The sequence below is a fragment of the Corapipo altera genome, unplaced genomic scaffold (genome assembly GCF_003945725.1).
Source record: "Corapipo altera isolate COAL_440 unplaced genomic scaffold, ASM394572v1 65, whole genome shotgun sequence".
In the NCBI taxonomy this organism is placed as follows: Eukaryota; Metazoa; Chordata; class Aves; order Passeriformes; family Pipridae; genus Corapipo; species Corapipo altera.
In genome coordinates, this window is record NW_020884891.1 from 10,973,204 (window position 1) to 10,991,104 (window position 17,901).

Consider the following 17,901-nt stretch of genomic DNA (forward strand, 5'->3'; position numbering starts at 1 on the left):
TAGCCTGCAAGAAACTCACTATTACTTAAAAATTTTTTACATTTATCTGTTCAGCCTAACAGATGCACTCGCCTTGTGAGGATAGTAAGACTATTTACACTTTTACTTGTGCAGCTCCTTTTAGATCTTTTTAAAACCATTCAGTGAATACACTATTTTTGCCAGTAGTATTATTTTTTTTTGTCTCAATCCCGTTGCATGATAACTGATTGTCAACAGTATGAATGAAAGGGCAGTTGGTGGGAATGCTGCCAGAGTGTGGTGATGTAATGTGTCTTTTTTGTACCTGCTCCTGGAGGATCCCAAGGTCTGACACTTCTCCATTACCCTGGCACGGCACGTAGAGACAGTGTAAGCCAAGGACCTGGGAGGCTTGATGACAATTGTCTGGGTTGTATCTGCTTAGACAGTAGGATTTTGGGGGATTTGTCTCTTAAATCCTGGATATACAGGATTCCGTCTGTTGGGATATATTTGGTGAAGCTGGGCTGCCTCCTGAGAATTTTTCCAGCACAGAGACAGGTCAATGTGCTTGCAGGAAGAACAGGCTCACAATGTGTAACTATAACAATCATGATTAATTTTCCTCTGCCACTTTCTAAAGACAGAAGGGAAAGAAACGAATCCTTTGAGCAGTGAACTGTCTGCTACCTCACCATTGCTTTTAGCCTCATTTCCTGCACTCACAGCTTTCTTCAGTCACAGTGGCATGTTCAGTGTGAAGCTTGCACTCTGAGCTTTGGAATGCCTTCAGCTGAAAACTTGTCCCCAAACCTCCACTGAGATATTTTGGGAGAAGAGCCCAACTTGTCCAAACATTCGCTTGGACGCTTTGTCTGGATCTTTCTGTTTCTTCACTCTTCTCCCCTCCTAAGTGCATCCTTACAAAGCTTTAGAGAGGATTTTCCTTAGGAAATGCCTGTGGGGATCTTCTTTGGAAACTCCTGAATTACTAACCATCAATTTACTCTGCTAAATTAACAAGCAGATGTTTGGCTGCAGCACTGGCCAAAGTAAAAGAAGTGGTAGTGAATAAAAGCACCATTTTTCAATAATAATATCAGTAGCATGACATAAAAATTGCCAAGTTTTGGGAAGAAACAGTCTTCATCATTTTTCTCTTGTAATTACTTCAAACGCAGCAGAGTGGTTTTTTACCTCAAGTTGTGGGTTTTAAGACCATTCATTTCCTTTGGGAATTTATCTGTGTTTTATTAACAGCAGATTGTTTTTTCATATTGTAGCATTTATCAGTTGAAATACGTACTTTTTATAGACGCTGACAGTATATCATTAATAAAATACTGATAGTAACAGTGAGACATCAGTTGCCAAGTTATAGAAGAAAACCTCAAAAAAACCCAGGAAAATAGAAGAGGATATTACAAAGGTAACCCAGAGATGATCTCCAGAAGTGACCAGCTATGGCCAACTCCCTTTTTTGTTCTATCATATATGATATCCATAGCCACAGTAGTCTCATATTCCATATGTAATGCTCTCCATGTACCATCATACTGAGGCAGGGCTGGGGAACTGATTTTTCAGTACTTTCACTTGAACACTGGTGCCTTTTTAATAAATAGTGTTGGTGGACACGCACTTTGGTAGCTCTCTGAGGTCTGTGGGTATCTCTGTAATTTAACTGGAGAAATTTTTAGGGGCTAAACTGTCAGATCTTCTGTGCTGCCTGTTCCTCATACTTGTGCTCTCAGCTTGCAGTCTGGGCACAGAGGTTTACCCAGAGAAAGATCACAGCAGGACTGGACCATAAATCACACTGAGATGGAGTGTGTGCATATATTGAAGAGGAGAGGGAAGGGAGGAAGCTGAACTTGCCTGAACATTTAATGGGAAATACTTGCAAGGTACTTCACTGGGCTACTACAGCTCTCTGGCTAATGCACATTTGTTTTCCTGCTTCCCAGATGAACCTGCTTTGCTGGGAGGTCTCACAACACACATCAACATGTGAGATGGTGGTTGATACTCTTCCTATATGTTTTGTAGGATTCCCTGATGTATGGAAACCTTTAGCTGTTTTCCCATACCTGTCACCTGGCTGTACCACAAGACGAGCATTTGAAACCAACCAAAGCTGGTGTAAATTCACAGTGTATTAATGAGTGCTGCTCCATAGCTGCTATGTGACTCCTCAGACACAGAGCTGAGAAGAGGCACCACCCATTGGGATGAAGCAAAACACTGCTTCTGTGCCCTGCTCTGCCTGCAAAGCTGTCAGTGGATAGCTCAGGGCAGTCTTTAAGGGAACGACTTTGTATAATTATGAGCAGACAAGCACCGGAAGTGTTATCTACTAATAAGAACAAGGCTTATGTGCAGATAGGACACCAACATCTTTCTGGTCGTTCTAATACTTCCTGCTAGACAATAAGCACATCCCTGTGCCTCTCGGTGTTCCCTGAGGAGAAAGACTGGAGGTGTTGTAAGGCTTCATTTAAGCACCATCTGTGAGATGCTTTGAGATCCATGGGATGGAAGAGGGGAGTGATGGATGTGTGTGCTGACATATCATGAAAATCAGAAATGTATTTTGGGGTGTGAACAGTGATTTCTAATAGTTTGTGCTAGATTGTTAATGGCAACTTGCTTTAATTTACATCATGGATTTGTTTGCATCAGCTTCATGCACAGCCTTTTTCTTTTCCTGTGCAGTTCAGGAATCTGACAGAAGATGGTTGATTTCCTACATTCATACACATTGGAGACAAATTTAAAAAACTTGAAAGTATCAACAGTGCTTTAGTGGTTTCATGAAACTGTCAATTTTTTTCATTGGTTTTATGAAACTGCTGGATTACAACAGATGGATTGTCTTCATATATATTTAGATGGTTCCCATCTCTGTGGGCCTTGTGTGCCTCCCAAGTATTTTAAAACAGAAAAATGCTTTTTCCTTCTCTGCCTTTCCTTCTAGCTAGCCACTAAGAGGAATAGCTTGATTACTTTATAGGGCTTGGGTTTGCTGGGCTGTGTACTAGCGTTCTCTGCATGTTTTTGTGTGAAGAAATGAAGCTGAGGAGAGAATTTTTGCTTTTGCTTCAGACTGCATTGAGATCCGGGTTATTTGTATCTCCATGAGGCAAAGTAAGTTCCACAGTACAGAAATTCTGCCTGGGAAAGATGAAACTCCCACAGTCTTGTCTTACCCCTTGGTCAATGGTTGCAGTGCTCCAGCAGGAGCTGGCTGTGGAAGATTATGAATGGCTTTGGATACCAGAAAAGAGGACCAAAGTCTGTACTTAGTAAGAAACGAGGGTGAGCAAAGCACCAGGCTGCTCTCCCTTGCTAAGCAGACATCTGCTGTATTTTAACACCAGCTGTGGTTTATTTCAAAGCACAGGGAGTTCCAGTAATTAAGCTGCAAGACACAATTTATGCACCAGTGTGTCCACGTGTGCACTCCTCAGGATGAGGTGCAATCTTCTGGCCAGTCCTGCCTGGAAGAGGGCATTTCTGCTGACGTGGCTGTTCAGCCATCCCCTGGCAGTGTGGAGGCTGCAGACATCCTGAGGCTGCGAGACAGATGCAGCAGCTGACTAAGCAACTGTGTTGCTGTTGGAATGGGAAGGAAATGTTTAACATAAAACTGAGCACAGAAATGAATCTGCACAGCCCAGAATGGCAGGTCCAAAATGAGCCACTGGACAAAACAGATGTCAACATCATTGACCATTTCACTGTTTCTACAAGGAAGAAGGGGCAGCACGAGAATTTTACCGTGGTTAAGTTCCACCACAATGAGCAGGTGACTTCTGGGGTCAACAGAGATCTCAGTAAAGAGTGTCCCAGCCATCTCTTCTGAACATGTGCATCATCTGATGTTACTCCTGTAGCAGAGTTTAGAAAAATCTTTTCCAATCCATCTACCACCCACATCCGCATGCCCCAAAACAATTATCAGGAGTTTCAGTTGCTGTGTGTTCAGGCCTGCCCAGGCTAGCCTTAATCTTTCTGATCTGGGCAATTGGAGCTTTCTAAACATGGTGGCATGGCTCTTACCAAGCTTGCCAGGGGCTGTGGAGACATTTTTAGGTCGATGCCACTGAGTCCTCATTACTAGTGGCACCCCTGTGAGCTGGAATCCAGTTAGCTCAGCTGTGCCTGTTCAGTGCTGACTTCCAGCTTTCCTCCTGCCTAGGGACAAGGTTGTGGTGTTTTGGTCCATGTGCTCAGCTCTCTTTCGCTGTCTTTCTCTTCTTGCCTTTTCTGCCACAGGCCATTGGAGCATCCCAGTGTGTTGTGTGACAGGGGAGGTGGATAGGGGAATTGTCTAAGGGAGGGACAGAGGTTTCACCACCTCATCTCTACTCCAGTGACTCTTGGCTGGGGGAAGATGTTCTGCAAGTCTGATTCAACATGATGGCACATGCTAAATTAAGAAATTAACATTAGCCTTAGTTAACTGTATGTTCATTTGGTGTCTCTCATTCTGCTCCCCAGTGCAGGCACGGGGCCAGCGGCACTGTTCAGCTCTGAGCCCTCGCTGCTCCGACGTTCTCTGGAACACCTTTGTAGGGCACAAATCCCCACAGTGCCAGAGAGCAGCGCAGCTCTGCAGCAGCACAAGGCAGAAGGCTGGTTTAAAACCAAGCCACTGACAGTGATTCGGGTCTCTGAAGGATGCCCCCGGCGCTGCTCCGGGCTGGGTGCGCGGCTGCTCCGCCGGAGCTCGGGGGGCCTTCGGCAGTAGTGGCCCCGCACCACGGGATGTCACTACGGAGCCAGCAGACACCTTTGCCTTTCGCTGCGTTTTACAGCCTTTCCTTTCGAGCTGTGCCCGCCCGTCACTGAGGGCACCGCTGCCAGCGCTGCCCGCCCGGGGCTCCAGCGGGGCCGCCGAGCGCACCGGGCACCGCCGCTCCCTGCGGGCACCGAGCTCCGCCAGCCCGCCCTCACTGCCGTGGAGAAAATCATTCCCCCCCTTTTGATTTCAAGGCAACCTCTGCGTCTCGGGAACTGCACCGCCTCCCCACCCCCCGGGGACCAAGGGACCGGGGCGCTGCTGCGGGCAGCGGAGCCCCGGGAGCGCTCCCTGGGCTGCTGGGACCTCCCGCATCCAGCCCCGGAGCATCGCGGAAGGAGGAGGGGGACGAAAGCGGGTTCACTTCCGCCTGGCTGCAGGAACCACAAGCCCCCAGAATATATTAGAATAATAATAATAGGAAGGTTCCCCCCCTGCGCCACCCCCGTTTTTGTCCCCCTGGAAGGAGGGGGTGGAGAGCAGCGCGGCGAGGCTGCCGGCGGCACATCGATGTGCGGCCGGTGAGGCGGCGCGGCCGGACCCAGCTCCCCGCCGGCGCCGCGGCCGCGGCCGGCAGGACGGGCGCAGCCTCCCCGCGGAGAGGCCAGGGAGAAGGTCTGTGCTTTGCGTTTGTACCTGGCGTGGCCGGCACGGCCCTGCCCTGCCCCGGCCGGAGGGGATCGGCGGGCCCCGGCACCCACGGCCCCGGCAACAAAGCCCGGCCCGGGGTCCGTGCGCGGCTGCAGCTGGGGGGGCACCGGGGAGAGCCCCGAGCTGTTGGTCAGTACCCGGCTCCCTTCGGTGGGTCCCGAATCTGTGCCTTCAAACCACCCCGAACCCTGCCCTCTGTGCTGGGGGTTCTGGTTAGTGTGAGGCTCTAGGAAGAATGGGCTCTATGGGAAAGGCTCTGGGATGTGCCTGGCGGCGCTCGTTGGGCCTGGATGCTGCGGGACCCGGTGCTGCGCTGCGGGGCTGTGGCTGCAGGAGGGCACCGGGAGCTCGGCGGGTGCGGGAGGGGAGGCCAAGGGGTCTGCAGGCTCCTCCTGTGAGTCATCGGCGAGACAGGCTGCTTGTCCTTTGGGCAAGATGAGCTCAGTCCCATGCCAGGTGTACCTTTAGTGACTTCCCATTCCAGTATCTTAAGATCAGTTGCTTTTCACATATTAAACATTTTCCCAACTTTACCTTTGCTATTTTTTAATCTTGAGGTTCAACGGGATGGTCTTGAGTGTCTTTGCATGAGGCACTTCCAGACTCACAGGAAGACATTAATTGGAATGTGGTGCCTTTGGAGCCAATCACATCCTCAGACTCCTTCTATTGCTGGAGACATAATCCATCTGCCTGTCTAGCCTTCCCAGTTTGGATCTGATGCCCTAATTTAAGGGATCACCATCAACTAGCTGAGCAGTTTAAGAGATTGGTAATGGTGAATTTTAGAATACTAGAAATGAGGATGAGCACTGTGGACTTCTACTGAAACAAGACAGAAGGTTAAATTAGCTGCCTTCCCCTTGGGTCAGGTGCAGAGCTCCCCTCTGCCCTGTTACTGTCACTTCAGTGCAGCCTTCAGGTTTTCTCTTTTGGCAGACTCTGGGCATGCTCTGTCCAACAGAGATAGTGAGCACTGACATCCTGTAAGAACTTTGTTGCAGTAAAATCCCTAACAGAGGTCCTGGCAGGGTTGACTTATTGGCCACTGGAACACCATACCATCTTTTCCACTCTTTTAAAGAAATAACTGCTCTAATAAACTATTGCACCCCCATGTGTAAATAGTTTTCTTCACAAAGGTGGAACTTGTGGTCTGTATGGCTTCAAGTCATTCTCATTTGAGTGAGAATTGTCAGGATCATACAAAGACTCAGTTAAGAATAAGTATATCTTAACTGAGAGAATAAATCTGTTGACTGCTGTGATCTCTGGTATATGTTTTAAAAGGTAGAGAGGCTGACAAGCTGAATGGAGAGGGGTATTCCAATAGCTCTTAGGTTGAAAGTACTTCTTAACTAGGGATCATAAATGTGCCGATTATATTTATCTTAATTTGCCTTTTTAAATTTGTGTTTGTTGTCTAAGAGAGCTGAACACCTTGAATTCCAGAGCGCTTTGATATCTCAAACCTGTATACTGGTAGCTGAGCCTTGTACTTCAGAAATTCTGCCAGAAGCCTGAACAATTTAATATGACTTTAAATGTATAGCAACATATAAGGGAAGTGATTTACTCAGGGCCAGTGAAAGACTGGGGAAAGCACCCTGGCCTCTTGCTGCCTTGTGGCTGCACTTCCAGTTCCTTTCCTTTCGCCCCTTTTTGTCCAGTCACAAGTGTGACAGAGTTATTTAGGAGCTACTTGCCCTCCTTTCTTAACATTTTACAGAAACTACAATGACAAGGGAAGAGAAAGTGCAAGTGTTGATCTACATAGACTTCTAGAAATGAAGGTATGGCACAGAAGGATTAAAAAGCAGTGAGATAATGCAGACTGAGAACTGTTTTGTGAAAAAAAGAAAAAACAATGGGTCCATCTGTCATCTTGCTCATTTCCTTCCATGAAGTCTGAAGGTGTGTTGAAAACAATTTAAAAGTTCATGTTCTGAATCATGTGAATTAGGCTCCTGACTTATGTGTGAGAGAGTGAAGTGACTTATCAGTGGTCCTGCAGTCACAGCTTCATGTAGCATCCAGCTGGAGTGTGAGAGTCAGGTGGTTAATTGTAAAGAGTTTTAATAATGGGCTATGGAACACAGTTATCCTTTTGCTTGTAAATCTGCAGAGGAAGGGAAATAATTTTCTTTGATTCTGCTTCCCTTTGAATAACTTCTGCCTTTCTACCTGGGATGTGACTAGAATTTGTGGTGGGGTCAGAATGCAACTCCTCCTTGGTTGACTGGAGAGGAAAGCCTTGCTTTTACCTAGTTAGGTGGTCGTGTAGATCTGCTGCTGTAACACAGTTAACAGCTGCAATAGCATGGCTAAGCCTAACTCAGCTATGGATCTTCTGTGTAAACTGAGTCTCGGGAAGGTAATCATCACTTCAGAGTTGGTTACACTCAACGGTGAGCTTGGGATTTATACCACATAAATATTTGCCTTAACACAGAGAAGGCTAAGCAGTGGGTAGGAGTAAAAGTAGTAACATATTAACTTTGAATTATATTGTTCATTGTAAAGATGTCAAGGTAAGTGAGAGGTGCTTTACATGCTACTGAAATACAGTCCTGAAAGGTAGAGGTGGAGCACAGTGCTGAACAGTATGGTACAGGTAGAGCCATCCCTCTGCCACGAGGCAGCAGTGATCCAGTGATCTACAGGGAAGCATGAGTCTTTCTGTGTCTGTTTTCTGATGTAGATGTTCGAATTGCAGAGATTTCATCTTGGTCTTTAAAAATTAAGATAACACCTCCCCCCAAACCCCTCCCAGCAGTGGCAATGTTATTTGAATGCTGTTGTGTGGATTTCTCTTTTAAACTGGGTTTACTCTCCAGGAGCCAAGGAAATCTGAATATTTATCTGCATTAGCAGAATGGTATTAAATACAAAATCCTTAGCTGCCATGAATATTTATTTGTGTCTTAGCTGGCTTCAGACTGCATCTCTGGCTGATTGCCATCCCTGAAGGTTATTTTCACAGAGGTTTTGGAGTGGACGCTCACACACTGATACACCTCCGGATTTCATGTTCCCTGATATTTCTGAACAGATTGTCAGTAGTTGGCAAACAACTACATGAAAACAGACAGTCAGTGGAGAAAGTATGGACCCAAAAATACCTTTGGGCATCAATAGATATCACTTTAAATCATCAGATCATAACTATTGCAGTATATGTAAATATTCCCAGTCTCTCACAGTGCTCTCTAAGATTAAGCAAGTGCCTTAAAATTGCCTAGTTGAAGCCTTAGCCCTTCAGATAGAATAAGATGCATTTTCAGATCCTATAGGATTTTTTATTATGATCTTTCTCCCCAATAATCTTTCTTACAGTGCACCATGTTCTGGAAGGTTTCACTGTGGAACCAGTTGTCTGTAGTCACAGAGTCCTGGCCTGTTGAGCATAGCAGGGTATGGATAGCATGTCCCTGGACACACTTCATGGTGGATGAAGTGTTCACTGAGTGCACTGGAGAAGGTTTCTGAGTGTAGAGCTCTCCAGAGTGGTGCTGGCTGTTGGGGGTATTTTGTGGGTAGTGCTATTATTCATCTTATATCACCATCTTATTCATTATTATTCATGTTATCACCAGCAGCCTGTCTCCATTCTTCATCAGTGCAGAGGGTCAGCTTAAGTATTATAGAAAGTTATTAATATTTATTAAAGCCTTAAGGTATGGTTCCAAATATACCCAAGAAAAATCACAGAATAATTTAGGATGGACGTGACCTGTGGAGGTGATCTAGTCCAACCTGCTGCTCAAAGCAGGACCAATTTTTAGCAGGCCTTGGTTCAGTTAAATTAAAAAATATCTCCAAAAATGGAGATCCCACTGCTTCTCAATTCAGTGCAATTTCAGTGTTTGACCATTGTTATGAAAAAAAAAAAATCTAATTAGAATTCCCAGTGTTTCGGTTTGTGTCTGTTACCTTTCACTGGACATCTCTTGGAAGAGTCTGGTTCCATCTTGGTAGACATAGATAGATAGATAGATAGGTAGATTAGAGAGAAAGTGAGGATAGAAGAGATGTGGAAAGGTGCTGCAGGCAGCCTTACAGGTTTTTTTGTTTTCTGATTTTTTTTCTCTCACTAGACTTTGTTCAGACAGGGTTTTGGAGGCAGTGGTAGTGTGAGAGCATATGTAGTGCACTAAGATCCTCATGTGGTTTGCTCTGATGTGAAGTTAAGATTGGCACAGCTGTAGCCTGGCAATGAACCTGTCTCCTAAATCCTGCCTTCAAATGCAGCATTATGTGACAGACTGCAGGCCATGTTACAGGACTGGGTGAAGGGCTGAATTGATGTGTCTTTGTCCACCTGTGGGGTTTTCCATAAGCCTCTTGCAGTTTCACGTCATCAGCCCCATTTGTTGGCATGTTTTTTCCTAAGGGATTAGTTTGGTTTTGGAGTGGATCCATCCTGTCATATTTGTATGGTTAAGACATTTCCTTCCCTGACACTGCACTGTTCCCAACCAGTGTGTCAGCAGTTTCCCAAACTTCAAACCTTGGATACCATCAGCTGGCAGCATTTTCTGCAAGGCAGCTTGAGACCATGAGCATCAAACACTGCGGATTTGATAAATTTCTGTGGGAAAGGGAAAGAGAAAGATATGGATCACCTGCACTGGCCTTGCATGTCACTAGGCCTCATGAACAAGAGCTTTGGAACAGCGTGAAGCTGTGCCAGGGGAGGTTTAGGTGGGATATTAGGGAAAGGTTCTTCATCCAGAGGGTGTTTGAGCACTGGAGGAGGCTCCCCAGGGAAGTGATCACAGCACTAAGCCTGACAGAATTCAAGAAGCATTTTGACAATATTCTCAGACACATGGTATGATTAGTGGGGTGTTCTGTGCAGGGCCAGGAGTTGGACTCGATCCTTGTGGGTTCCTTTCAACTCAGGATATTCTGTGATTCTGTGGTACTATGAACATGTGTCAGCCAAAGCAGATTGGAAATTAAACCATTTAGGAGATAAAACCACCTTTGTAGGTGAAATAATGGATAATGTCCTCTCCTAAATACACCATTTGTGAGTGCAGAAGTTGACAAGTTCAGATTTAACTTTTGCCCTCCCACCCTTCTCCTGGACCACTGCTCCTTTCTCTCCTGTTGTTGTTTGATTGTATGCAGCTGATTAATGATATCTTTTCTGATAAGCTCAAGCAGGATAATGCACTTTGACCTACACACAGTGATGTATTAAAAAAATCAGTGAAATGCTGATTGAATTTTCAGTGATAATTTCTGTTCTAGTTCTCAATGGCTAATTTATGCAGGGGTTAGCAGAGAGCAATATCAAATAACATATCTTACATAATAAGACAGAGGATCAGCTGGAAAAACTGACCTGCTGTCTGGCAGTTGATGTGAACGCTTTATTTGTGTAGAGGCATAAGAACTGCTGTATTACAGTAGGTCTGAAGGTCACCTACTGTGCTGTTCTAGCCTGATATGACTTGTCTTGGGTGGCCCAGGACTTGCTGTCCCTTTCCCCACATTGCAGCTCGTTTTCTTGCCTTCACAGACCAGCACACAGATTAATATGTTTTTCAGAAGTTTATCATTATAAATTTAAGGATGCTTTCCAGCAGCAGTGATACTAAATTCTGAAATAGGCTACATAGGAAGGCTGCAGCATCTTTGCTGAAGGTTTTGGGGAGTAAGAAAGCAAGTATTGCTGAGTATGTAAGTATTCAGTTTGGTGATTCAGGTCTGCACCATCAGCTTAACATTACTGAGAGCTATTTCCCAGCGACGTGGTCACTCCTGCCTATCTGCAGGACAGCCTCTCTTCCTTGCCCACCTCCCAGCTCTAGCCATCAAAAACATCCTGTTCATCCCCCCTGTGGGTGCCTGTACAGCACAGGTCTGACCAGGCAGGGCAGAGGCTGTGGCACTGCAGCCTTTCTGCCAGGTTAAGGAGTTCATAACATGTAGGGTGGTGAGGCCCTGGCACAGGTCGCCCAGAGAAGCTGTGGCTGCCCCTTCCTTGAAGTGTTCAAGGCCAGGTTGGATGGGGCTTGGAGCAGCCTTGTCTAGTGTAAGATGTCCCTGCCCATGCAAGGAGGGTTGGAACTGGATGACCTTTAAGGTCCCTTCCAACACAAACCAATCTGTGAGTCTATGATTGGAGCAGCGGTACAGGAAGGATTCACATGGACATGTTCTGGGTGCTACCATGCCAGAATTCTTTGGTGGACCATATTTGTCTGCATTTCTAATCCCTTTTTGAGTCTTGTTAAGTTCATTGTCTGGATGACTGCCTGGTCGATGAGTTCTAGGTTTTAGTTATCAATGCTGCAGGCAGAAAACATTTCTTAATTGCTTATATTTGCCCACTTCTTAGTGGAAGTGGTAGTTCTGTAGCCTCATGAAGCACCGATGTGAGGGTGCACTGCAGGCAGCCAGAGAATCCTATTTTTTTCCTGGTGATAGTGATATCCATAGAAAAGCTAAGTAAAGTATGGGAGAGGTTACCAGTTCCCTCTTTCAGGGTGCTGAGATAGTTACACAAATACATAAAAATATGGATTAGAGCAGCAGGAAAAGATATGCGTAGAAATCCCAATCTAATTCCATTGAACTCAATAGGAATGTTTGCCCTGATCTTCAGTTTTGCTCCACACCTAATCTTTAATGTATCTCATCAGTTTTTCCATTGCTCAGGGGCCTCATAAAAGTTTGATTAGCCCTTCTAAGGAAAACAGTTTATTGCTGAGAAACAGTGAATCAAATTCTCCAGATTAAATGAAAAGTCAGGAAGAGCCCAAAACCAAACAAGGCAGTAAGATTGCTGACCTCCAGAAGCAGCTCTGGAGAGACTGTTACTGAAGGAACCTTCTCTCCTCATCTGCACAAGCTCCTGCAGCTGGGACTCCCAGACCAGCATGGTCACTCTTTGGAGTACACATTGGCAGGACAAACTTATCTGAGAAAGAGGGTCATAAGTACAGGAAGATACCCGTTCAGTGCTGAGGTCACAGGACTGTATCAGCTTATTTGGATTCTGTCCCTGATTCTCCCATTGCTTGGCTGTGAGAGGCTGGATTGTTCCTTAACCTCCCTGCACTTTGCCTCTCCCAGATAGAAAATTAGTTTTATTTATCTGTTTTAGGTCTCTGTAACACACTATGTATTATCCTCACTCTTTGCAAAGACAGCTAGAGGCAAATCTTATAAAAGCTCTGTAAGTGCAGCACATTTTGGCCTGACAGGTCTTTAACTACCATTTCACTGGATATCCTTAACAGTTGCAAGGACTGAAATGGAATATCCTCCTCTTTCAAATTCAGAAAGGCACTTCAGAGCAGTGCCAGCCCAGGCCCTTGTTCACCACAGAGTGCTCTGGGAGGGGCACATGCCACGACAGATGACAAGAGGTTTCGTCACAGTGTGGGATTTCATTTCTGCCACACCACCCGCAGATCGTGGCAGCCATGTGACAAATGGGACAGGAGCCTTTTGCCTGTTTTCTGGAGTTTTCCCATAGGCTTAAAGAAACCATCCATTTTCATTTTCAGGTTAGTGCTTATATTATTAATTAATGATGGGGGGAGATGGAGGGGTCTCTTGGCTTTGCCCCTCTTTAATTTTTATCAGGGGAAAAATTATACCTTGAAGAACTGTTTATTTTAAGATTTTTCCTCTTCTAACAGCTAATGACTTTTACCACTGATCTCCTCAGCAGTGGTTGGAATATCTTTGGCTCTGAGCCTACACAGGAAGAATAAGGTAATAATAAGCTGAAGGGTTGTTTTTAGGGGATTTTTGCCTATTGTTTGTTTTCTTCATGATGTGTTTGGTGCTTGTTTCCATGAGAAAATTCTAGGTAACCACAGAACTAAGGAAATTCTGGTATCTTGGGAACTGAGCAGTGAAAGATGAGAAGTATGATGGAGAGCAGATTTGCAGGCAAGAAACTGTTTATGTTTTTACAGAACATTCAGCAGTTGCCTCCAGTGCTATAGCTACAGTGTGGTTTTTTTCTGTAGAACACCCCGAGTTGGCTGCTTAACAGAATCTGAGAAGAATAAATTAGATATTAGAGATAATTTAAAAATACTACTTTTACAGACATATCCCAACTCTCTGGCTGTAAATATCCACCAGAAAAGCAGCATAATATCTTTACATGGTGTTTTACTGTAATGTTTGTGTTTGTCTTCTTTCCATCACTCATTCTCACTCTGTGACGAGTGTGAGAAGCCTTAGCACTGACAGGAGGAGATGACATTTCCCCTCCAGCAAGTGTTACCACCTCTCTGCATCTGCTCACCTTCTGGAATCACTTAGAAGGAGACATCTGCAACAGTGGAAGGTTCTTTCCCCAAAGGTGGTGTCAAGAAATGCTGCTAGATTTACATTTTCTCTCTATTAAACAATGCTGAGTATTGAGTAGAGAGTCTTTCCAGTGGGCCATGTTCCTGTGGCAAGGTTGGAAATTCTCATTTGGTACAAGTTTTAGAACTTCCATCCCCAGAAGTATCTGATTGGAAGGAAGTCCAATGAAAATTGAAATTCTTGAAACTCAGCAGTTCTGAAAAATAAGCCCTAAGCAGTTCTGCTTATAACTACATAGGGAACGAGCTTTCAGTCCCTGTCCTTGTTGTTTTAACATATTTCATCTGTCAACTACAAAATCCTCAGCCACCTTCTGAACTCCTTAGCCAGGAAAGGACCCTCATAATTCAGTGGAGTCCAGTGACCTTGTGACCCAAAAGCTTTATTCAAAAGCTTTCCCTAACTCCATTGGGTTTCTAGAGAATTCATAATTTTCATGCAGTTCATACAGAAAGAAATGTGCTGAGCAAGATACAGAAATAGTCATTTGCTTTCACTGCCCAGATATGGCTTCTTGAATTTTCCAGTCAAGCTCAAGAACTATTGGTATTTATTCAAGTAAGATGATGAAATGACTTATTTTCAGTTGGCAATTAGTACATTGGCTTTAGGGAATGAAAACTGTGTTACATGAGAAACAAGAACAGCAACATCAACAAAAGATTTTCATCTGTTCCTTGTGCCAGTTTGTGTTGTATGTAAATCTGTAACTCTCAGCTGCCTTACCATCACCCATGTCTGGAATCTGGGGTGTGCCTGTGGTGTGGAGTGACTTGCCTTTGCTAGCTCTTTGTCAGGCTTGTTTTGGAGAACAGCTTTGGAAGCTGAGGGCTTGTTGAGCCTGCCAAGATCCATTCTAGTGAATCCATGGCACTGTCATCCCTAGAGCTTTGCACTTTTGACTTGGAGTGAGGTTAACCATCTACTGGACACCCTGCAGATTTTTAATACCAGTCTTTGCTTCAGAAGTTCCCGTCATGGGGATATCAAGAGGGATCTAAGCAGGTGAAGCCATGATTGCTATTTCCTAGAGTAAGTGCAATGATGAGGAAGAGGGATCTGGGCACATGATACCTGTGTGGATTGTTTTAGCCCCTCTTTAATCCCTTGGGTTTGGGAGTGGAAATAACACCCCCTTTTTTTCATGTTTCTCGGATGAAGAAAAAAAATGAAATGAGCTCTGCCTTTCTGTATGTTTCGTGCAGAGAGCTTGTGAGGTAGTAGGTCATCTCTCAGTTAATGTGCTTCCTGTTTTTCCATAAACTGGCTTCTTCTTGTAGGTTTTTCCAGATTTGATTTGCCTGATGCATGTGATGAGTGGAGTTGAAACATTCTCTTGATGGTTAATAACCAACCAGGAAAGAAACTCAGCTTAGCATCCCTGTCCAAGAGGCACAAAGTGTGAACTATAAAAGGACTGCAGAGCATTTTTTCAGAAATCAGAAATTAATTATTAATTAATTAATTCAGAAATCTGCATTAATTCAGCCAAGAAGACAGACACTTAAGCGCAAAGGCTGTGTTCATTATTGATGTCTCACATTCTGTGAGACACCTTAGTTAAAGTGGAACTTATCTATGGGTCCCAGAAAGGGCAAAATATCTTGTGAAAGTTTGCATATGATATCCTGAGTCTTGATCTGGGCTTCTCTCTGGAGAGTCTAGACCTTGGCTGCTTTTTACTTAACTCCGAGGCTTAAATTAGGAATGGGGTGAAGTTTTGCCTCTTTTGAGATCAGGACAGTCTTAATTTTGAATCTTAATTTTGAATCCAGGTAAGCATGTGGATTTCATGCTCTTTTTAAAGAATTTGAGGCACAGTTTCCAATTTTCTATTTGGGATTTCTTCTGGTTCTCAGTGAGAGAGTCAAGTTAGATATCAATGAATATACATTTGTGCTTACAAGTAATTACAGCTGCAATTGATTGCACACAAAATTAGAAACAATTTAAAGAAAAAAAGCTCCAATTTTAAGAACTCTTATGTTGTTTGTCTAAAGTGTTTTAATGCATATGAACAAAGGCTGTTCATTTCCTTCTGTTGTGTGTGCAAAGTTTGAATAAGGTGCTTATCGAGTGCAAGTTGTTACAAAGGAGATGGATTTCTTTATTGCTTGACTTGCTTGTGAAATACATTTTATGTAATGAAGCCCCGATTACCTAAATTAAAAATCCCAGACAATGCTGTTGTCTCATTTGGTAGGAAGCAGAGACTGTGTGGACAACTGAAAGCTTGCTTAAAGGCAATCTGTGACCCACTCCATACTATTCTTATGCTAATGTGAGAATGGGTATCCTGGGCACCATCTGCTGTCCCTGAGGTCCCGGCCTTGGGCATTCAAAATTGGTTTGCTTTATTAATGCTAGGCCATCCAGAACAGCAGTGGTGCATTTGTTATAGTCTAGGAAATCAGAAGTTGCAATTGTAAGCATACAGAGATAACTGTCACTTTTAATAATACACTCAAACATGATAGCCACCACATTTTCCAACCTCTTAGGCAGAGATGCCATCTTTCAAGCTATAGTTACCTTCAGCAAATCCAACAAAGGCTTCTCTGGCTTTTCAGGGTGATGGGGTTTTACTTCCTTGGAAGGTCATTTCATTAGGTACTGGATGGATTTATTGGCTGGCTCTGCATTTTAACTTTTGTAAATGCCCCTTAGAGAAACAGAAGACTGTCTTGATATAAATCAAAATTAATAAATAGGACATACAACAGGATTATTTTTAGAGAGGCTAAAGGGATGGGGTATCAAATATCCTCAACTAGCCTAATTAAACCAGGTTTAAAGGACACCACTCATCAGTTTTGCCCAAGTTTATTGTCAGGACAAATGACTACAATCTCAGTTGTAAGTACCTAATAAAGTCTCCTCTAATGATGATTCTGTTTGTGCTTATTAGCTATATGGTTCTTTTGGTGTCCAGGGCTCTAATTAGAAAGCAATTCCTCCTTCTGTTCAGCACATGAGTACTTAGATTGCTCATTATCAAGTGCCCATCAGGTACAAGTCAGGATAGTTCAACTGGTAGTCAGCAAGCCAGGTCCTTCTGCCCTGCTGCCTGGGTTGGTGGTGTCCAAAGAGGCAGAGCACACAAAGCTCACAACTGGCATGTCTCCTGCTCCATCCCTGCCAGGGGTGAGTGGCTGCTTCTGATCTGACACCCAGCCTGCAGCCTCGTGTAGAAAACAGCATCTCGGCTTCCATTTTACAGGTGAGGAGGTGAGGCATGGCTAATACTGTGCCTTGTGTCCCCAGGCCTGGATTGGCACTGGGAGTGTTAGGGCTGTGCCAAATTCAGCCCCAAACTGCTCACAGTGGGGGTATAAGGGGAACTGAAGGTGTTTGAGGTGTGGGGAAATGATGAGGCCATGGTAAAGCAATGTGGTCTCAGCTGATGTGAAGCTTTTTGTGGTGTCCTGGTGAAGGAGCACGTTATGGCAGAATGAGAAAGGAACAGGTTGCCCAAGCTGTTGAGTGATACAGTGAGAGTGTAATTTTGGGTTTTGGATGCTGATTCTCCTGATTGCTCCATTTCAACTTGATGTGTGTGCAGAATTTATTTATGGTGACCTCTGTGATGAAAAGAAATAGCCAGTTGCCTAAGTAAGCAGTACAGCCAACAGGGAGAACCACTTACAGCAGCTGCTTTTGTCCCCTCCCTTGCCTCCAGAGCTTTCTGTTGTTTCTTTCAGTTATGGGTGAAGGAGGCAAGCACTGCAGGGCCAGGGAAAATGAGAGTTAATTACACTGTGGAAGGGGATTGTTGCACAATGCTGGTTCTTTCCCATCCCTGTCTCAAGTGCTTGACAGTACAACAGAGCCAACAAAGGTGTTCTTCAGTACCATCCTTTGCTTAATCTGGAGGCATTGGAAATACAAAGCTGGACCTCTTTCCCTTAAATGAAGACAATGAGGAGAAGGCTTCTCTTTAGTGTCAGTATTCATGTAAGTTGTACCAAGGTCAAGTGAAAGTCAGCAGAGGTGGAGCTAATATTACATACATGTTTTAGAAAAGAGAGTAATATCTTAACAGCATGTATTTGCACTCCTTAAAGTTTCTGGGTGAATCTGTATTTCAGAAAATCTAAAACCCAGTAGTGTTTGCTGTAAAAACTAGAAGGAAGTCCCTG

The 17,901-nt window shown here is 44.4% G+C and overlaps 1 protein-coding gene across 1 annotated transcript in view; it reads left to right on the forward strand.

Moving 5' to 3' along the window:
• Positions 1-5,277: 5,277 nt before the first annotated feature.
• The window catches only part of PAK3 (p21 (RAC1) activated kinase 3), a 119,149-nt gene continuing 106,525 nt past the window's right edge, over positions 5,278-17,901 (forward strand). The window contains exon 1 of the mRNA XM_027645202.1: positions 5,278-5,380. The gene's annotated coding sequence lies outside the window, so the exon portion shown is untranslated. The remainder of the gene's footprint in view (positions 5,381-17,901) is intronic.